At 35.4% G+C, this 7,090-nt stretch overlaps 1 long non-coding RNA gene across 1 annotated transcript; it reads left to right on the forward strand.

The window, feature by feature from the left end:
- Window positions 1-4,295: 4,295 nt before the first annotated feature.
- Window positions 4,296-5,293, forward strand: LOC135073527 (uncharacterized). Its single transcript, XR_010257628.1, has 3 exons — window positions 4,296-4,500; window positions 4,611-4,840; window positions 5,020-5,293. It is a non-coding gene; the product is annotated as an uncharacterized LOC135073527 (long non-coding RNA).
- The last annotated feature ends 1,797 nt before the right edge of the window (window positions 5,294-7,090 follow it).

A 7,090-nucleotide genomic window follows, 5' to 3' on the forward strand; every position in this document is an offset into this window, starting at 1 on the left:
GATTTGCATAACTTTAATACAAGAAACAAAAATAAACTTGCCGTTCCAAATTTCAGATTGCATAAGATTGGTAATTCATTTATGGGAAAATGTATTAAATTCTTTAATAAATTACCACAAACTGTTGTAGAACTACCCATTCATAAATTCAAAGCACATATTAAAAGTACCTTAATGAAAAAGGGCTACTATAAAGTCGATGATTATTTAAAAGATAAAAATGTTTGGGATACTTTACTGCCTAGCTCGCATAAATAAATATTTATAACTTTGTACATTTTAAAGCATGTAAACCTTTGAAAAAGAGGCTGACAATAGTGACTGAGTTTCTTGCGCTGCTTCTTCTCAGCACTGGCCCATTTATTGTCCTGAAGCAGTGGTAGGGTTAATACTGGGACGTGTAAAAGTGCTTTTTTTAAGCCTATTTACAGAAATAAATGAGTTTTATTGAGTTTTTATTAATGAATTTGATCCTTTTTTAATTGCCTTACAAGAAACCTGGCTCCGTCCAGATTCTAACTTTAAAATTTCTGGTTTCTCATGTGCCAGATAAGATAGATATGATAATTATGGTGGGGTAGCTTTGCTAGTCCATCATTCTATTCCATTTTCACATATTCCCCTGCCATCACACAATAATGATTTTTCTATAATAGCTGTGTCTATAAATAACATCAGTTTTGTTTCTGTTTATATTCCTCACCCATCAACTATTGTTTATGATGAAGTAGAACTAATTCTTAGCAACATCCCTAAACCTATCATAATCATGATTGATTTCAACGCACAACACCAGTCATGGGGCAGTAGTAATTCCAACTACTATGGTAGTAGAATCGTAGATTTTCTGGACAATAATAACTTGTGTATTCTCAATACTGGAATTGCTACTCGTCGTACTCAACCGCATGAAGGTGTAAGTGTTCCCGATTTAACTATATGTAGCCCGAGGTTCGCTTCCACTTTGGCCTGGTCCACTCTCCCTTCCACCTATGGGAGTGATCATTTTCCTATAGTTTTTTCATTTCCGGATGTAAATAAAGTTAGTACTAGTCGCTCTCCACGGTTTAAATATAAAATTCAACATGCCGACTGGAATCTTTACAAAGAAAAAGTAGAACAGAAAATTCAAACACTACCTGTAGTTCAAAATAACAATTACACCTTTTGTGCAGAAACGTTAGCATCTGTTTTATTAGAAGTAGCAGATGAAATTTTTCCCGCCAAAAGTAGTAATAGAAATAAATTACCCCCTCCCCCTTGGTGGGATAGAGAGTGTACGGTGGCTATAAAAAAAAGAAAGGAAGCTGAAAGATTATATTCATCCCATTCTACAGCTGAGAATTTTAATAATTTATCAAACTTAGTCAATAGTACCAGAAAATTATTTAAACAAAAAAAGTGGGAAAGTTGGAGAGTTTTTTGTCATTCTATTTCCCCTGATACTCCGCCTTCTGCAGTTTGGACTAATATAAGGCGCTTTAGATCAGCATATAAAGTTCCTTCACCCAAGCTCCTTGATGAACCACTAGTTGAAAATTTCTTAGATAGTCTTGCCCCTTCTTTTGTCCCACAAGATCTGTTAATTCCAAATGAACAATTCTCTTCATATTCAGACCATTCTGGATTAGCTAATCCTTTCAGTCTCTCTGAACTGAAAGGTATTCTCTCATATGTAAAGGATTCTGCACCTGGCATGGATGGAATTCCCTATTCTTTTCTAGTTAATTTAAATGATGCAGCTTTAACTTATTATCTTTCTCTCATAAATTATATAATGTATTCCGGAAATATTCCTCCTCATTGGAAAGTTCAGGAAATAATTCCAATCTTAAAACCAAATAAATGTCCATCCAATGCTGAATCTTACCGCCCAATAGCACTATCTTCTGTCCTTATAAAATTAGCCGAGCATCTTATTAAAAATAGACTTGAATGGTTTGTAGAAAGTAAAGGTCTACTAAGTAATTTCCAGTTTGGTTTCAGAAAAGGCAGGAGCACTGCAGACAGTATTGCCATTTTTATTACTGACATTAGATTAGCCTTCTCTAAGAATGAGCACCTTCTTGCAGCATTTCTAGACATATCAGCTGCTTATGACAATGTCGTTTTATCAATCCTTAGAGACAAGCTAGTAAATTTAAAGGTTCCTAGTATTTTAATAAATTTTATCATAAATATTTTGGTAGGACGTAGTATTAATGTTGTGTGTGGAGATACGACTAAATCTAGATTATTGTGGAATGGGTTACCTCAAGGATCAGTATTAAGCCCACTGCTTTTTAATATATACTCATTGGACCTAGAATGCTCTATTACTAATAATGTTAGTATTTTGCAATACGCAGATGACCTTCTCCTTTATTTTTCTGATAAAAGCGTTGCAAAGCTCTGTGCTTCACTTAACCTTTCTTTACAAATGCTTAAATCGTGGCTAGATATAAATGGTTTAAGTCTTTCTGTCGCAAAAAGCTCAGTTGTTCTTTTTTCCCGAATGCGTCGCCCTCCTCCAATTTTAGTGGAATATCACAATTTAATTATTCCGGTTAATAATGAAGCCAAGTTCTTAGGTATAACCTTAGATTCGAAACTTACGGGAATGTCTCATTTATATAACATTAGTGCTAAATGCGAGCGTACGCTTAATATATTAAGATGTTTAGCTGGAGTATGGTGGGGCGCTCACCCATTTAATTTAAAACTTGTATATAATGCATTAATAAGAAGCTCCCTTGATTATGGCACACAATTTTTAGAACCCTGTAGCTTGGTAGGAATGAAAAAGCTTGATGTTATTCAAACAAAAGCACTCAGAATAGTAGTCGGGGCCATGAAGTCTAGCCCGAATAACGCTCTGCAAGTTGAATGTTCTGACCCGCCTTTAAGACTTCGCCGTCAGTTCCTCTGTGATAAATTCTTATTTCGAGCTTTTCAGCTATCAAATCACCCTTTGTTTTCAAAATTAGAAGCGTTGTCTGAACAAGTACAAAATTCGTCATATTGGTCTCATAAAACACCACCATGTCTAGTCATTAGTTTCCGAAAACTCCTTTCTTTACAAGCTCCTACTCACAAATCTATGTATTTACCTGTATTCTGTGCAAATTATGATGCTCTAATCCTTTCGCCTAATGTAAAATTTGATATAGATATTTGTAAGTCTGATATTCATGCAAATATAAAATTTAATATGATTTTAGACAATGATTGGGACGGTTGGCATCATTTATACTGTGATGCCTCAAAACATTCAAACAATGGACATGTTGGTGTAGGTGTGTACCATACCCAATATAAAATTAACCAGATGATTAAACTGCCACCTGAATCATCTGTTTTCACAGGAGAGTGTTTTGGCATTTTCAAGTCATTAGAGTATATCTTACTTATGAAACTCCAAAAAGCTGTTGTATTTAGTGATTCTAAAAGTGCATTACAAGCTTTAGTTAAATTCCCGTTCAAATCAAATTCTTGTTACCCTATTATTATTGACTGTAGAAAACTGTTACTAACTTGTTCATTATTAGACATAGTAGTAAATTTTGCTTGGGTTCCCGGGCATTGTAAAATTTTTGGTAATGAAAAAGCTGATTCCTTAGCTAATAATGCTGTGACTGTTGGTGACATTTTTCCTTACAAAAATTACGCACATGATTTAATTGCATTACCAAAAGTGTATATGCGTGAAAAATGGCATGAGGAGTGGGACATCAGTAGTCAAAGTAAAGGTAAAGCTTTTAAACTAATCCAACCATGTATTCCGACAAAACCTTGGTTTTTCAGAACAAATCTTGATAAATTTTCTGTTTCAAGCATTATCCGTATGAGACTGGGGCATGTATGTTCCCCAGCTCATTTAGCAAGGCTTAATATAGTCGAGAATGATGTGTGTGACTGTGGTGTGGAATCAGGTGATTTAAATCACATTTTCTTTGCTTGCCAAATTCACGATCGTTCCTCCTTTATGTCATCTCTCCTAGCCCTCCGTGTCCCTCTACCCACTTCTATATCTTGCCTCCTCAGTTTAAATGATTTTGATATTTATAAATCTATTTCTGAATATTTAATTTTAAATAATATTAAACTTTAATTTATCTCTCAAGTATTCAATGCACTTTAATGTTTATCCTTTATATTTTTCATATTTAATTTCTCCACCTCCCAACCTGATCCTCATCCTTTTCTGTATTCCACCCCGGTTCGTTTTTTACCTAAACGTTTCCTAACCTTTTCTCCCACACCGTTGTGGCTAAACGCAAACCGCGAAAGCCAAGAAAAAAAAAATTTCAGCCGACCACGGCTTACGTATGGACTCCGACCCGAGCCCCAATGTTAACCCCAGCCCGATTTTGGATAATGCAACCAGCAATTCCTCAATCTCATGAGGAACCTATGATATTATGTATCAATTGTATAGCTGACATGATGCAGAGGAGGCGACATAGCCTAGAGCTTATTAAGTTCGGTTGGTTATAACGTCAGTGGATGACTCCTCAGCTGGTAAGTTATTGAATGAGCGTGTGGACTTGTTGAATACCTTTTACAATGTATTTGATCAACTACCTTTACCGTAGATTACCATAATCCTAATAAAACCTTTTTTTTTTTAGATTGATAACAGCAGTGTATGTTGTCACTCATGTTGGACCGTGGCCACGGTGTGGCTCTGCACCAATCAAGGACAAATAATATTTCAAATGAAGAAGCAACCACTAGCACTGGTCACAGTTAACGTGGATTATCTTTGTTACAAATACGTTCCATAGACTGCATATTAACACGGAAAGAGAATCACATATTCGAAAATAATGTAATAATGGAACAGATTTCACCTCGTCAAGTAAGTTTTTTCATAATTATTTTCATTATATTTTATTAAAGACATTGGCTTGATATATTTGAACAGTGTATATTTTTTTCTATACAAATACGTCTTACTGATAGATAAAAATTGACATCATATCTCAACATCTTAAAGAATGAATTTGAATGATACCATAATTAATTTCTTTGTTTCAGCTGCGGGGATCTGACCAAATATGTCATCCCTGATGGCAGTGAGCTGATCGAGCTGCTACACATGCTGTGGAGCCCCAACAAACACATGATGGGACGAGGATTCATTTGCCCTTATATTGGCCGAATAACAGTAGGTTGCTGTGCTCATGTTATGACAATTTTGTGGTTTTTGAGCTGGGCAAGGTATCAGGAACATGTATTTCCACCTGCCTAGTTCCTAGACAATATTTTGTTGACCCATGAGTCAGATTAAAATAATAATAATAATAAAAAATTGTGTTTTGTTTTGCTTCTAACCTTTCTAGTCTTAAGCAAAAAAAAATTTTTTTAAGGACTTGGATACAAAATGATATTTATATTCTGTTTCTTACTGGTATAGACTACTTAATAAATAACAAATTACATGCTGTAATGTCTGTCCACCTCAGGCCAAAGGTCCCATACTAAGTGGGCATAACCCTTTAACATACAATATGGCCAATAACAGGTTTCCCTTAAATTATTACCAATAGTACTAGTAAAGGTTGGAATGCTACCAATACCTATCCACACAAGTTCAACAGTATTACAAAGAGTATTATATCACCTGGCACTGTGTAACTAGATTTATTTGATGTTTATGATATGGAAAATTCCCTGACTCTATCTTTAGAGTCTACCATGTTTAACATTCGATACATAAGTTATATTTTTTTTGACAAAAAATATGTCAGAGGCTTGTAGTAGCAAATCATCTGACACCAACCTGTAACAGCTGAAAGAAAATAAGTTAATGACAATGAGACGCATAAATAAGTCACAAAATAAATCTAAATAATAAATATATGTATAACTTAAAGGTGACTGACTGTCTGACTGACATAGTGATCTATCAACGCACAGCCCAAACCACTGGACGGATCGGGCTGAAATTTGGCATGCAGGTAAGTAGATGTTATGATGTAGGCATCCGCTAAGAAAGGATTTTAAGAAACTCCACCCTTATGGGGATAAAACGGGATCTACGCGTACGACGTCGCGGGCGACCGCTAGTATTTTTATAGAATCCAAACAATAACTCCATTATTCACAATAGGTCCACAATAAATCGAAATAAATGTCATAAATTAAAATATCTCGAAATTCGCCCAAGTGTCCCGATGACGCCACTCAAGTGGCAGCTTAAGAAAATCCCCATAATTCGTATACGAAAGATATCTATTGCTATAAATTGTTTGCTATAATTGAATCCGACAGCCGTGGACGCCGCCCGGAACAAATAATATTTGCAAAGCCGTTAGTGATGAGAACTGAGTTATCGATGAAACATAGTTTAAACAGAAGCAGTTTTTAGAGAACCTAACACACTCAAATAAAATAAAATATTGTTACAAGAATAGAAGGTACGAAGCATTAGGAGAAAAAGTACTTTTTAAAAGCCTATTTGCAAAAATAAATGAGTTGCATTAGCCATCTAGGTACTCACTTCTATAATTAATGTTCTTTACTTAACTTGTTTTTTCCGTAAAAGTAGAAACAAGCAGTGTCCTGCCTTTGAATAAAATCCAGCATGTTTACGTCGATATATTGTATAGGTAGTCCCATTTTCTCAGCACTAAAACAAAGACATTGATCATTAAACGTTACCACATTTCAGGAAGTAATCGACCTTTAGATTGTGTTTTTATCTCACACGAAAATGTCATGCCCAACAATTTCATCGATATCAATCGATCATATCACCACATCACTACCCCATAGTGGGGCACCAAAGATTTTAGATTTCCGTGAAGTTTCTTCACTGATGGTGTTTCTATGTAATCTACACTATTTAGCCGGCTCACGGCCCCGCGCCGTGTCATACGGGATTTGAATAAGGGCGCGCGCACGCTTGCGCATAATCTGCCGAGTCTTAGTCGCGGGGAATTAATGAAGCTTAAGGTGGCATGCATGTACGAATAGAATTTCAGATGGAATCTAGGCTCCAAAATACATTATGTCTAAAATGTTAGAAGGAAAACGCGTAAAGCGATTACAGCGCACATTATTTTTATAGTTCATACGGTTTGACGGTATCTTATCTTATGCTGAT

This window comes from Ostrinia nubilalis, chromosome 7 (assembly GCF_963855985.1).
Source record: "Ostrinia nubilalis chromosome 7, ilOstNubi1.1, whole genome shotgun sequence".
Classification (NCBI taxonomy): Eukaryota; Metazoa; Arthropoda; class Insecta; order Lepidoptera; family Crambidae; genus Ostrinia; species Ostrinia nubilalis.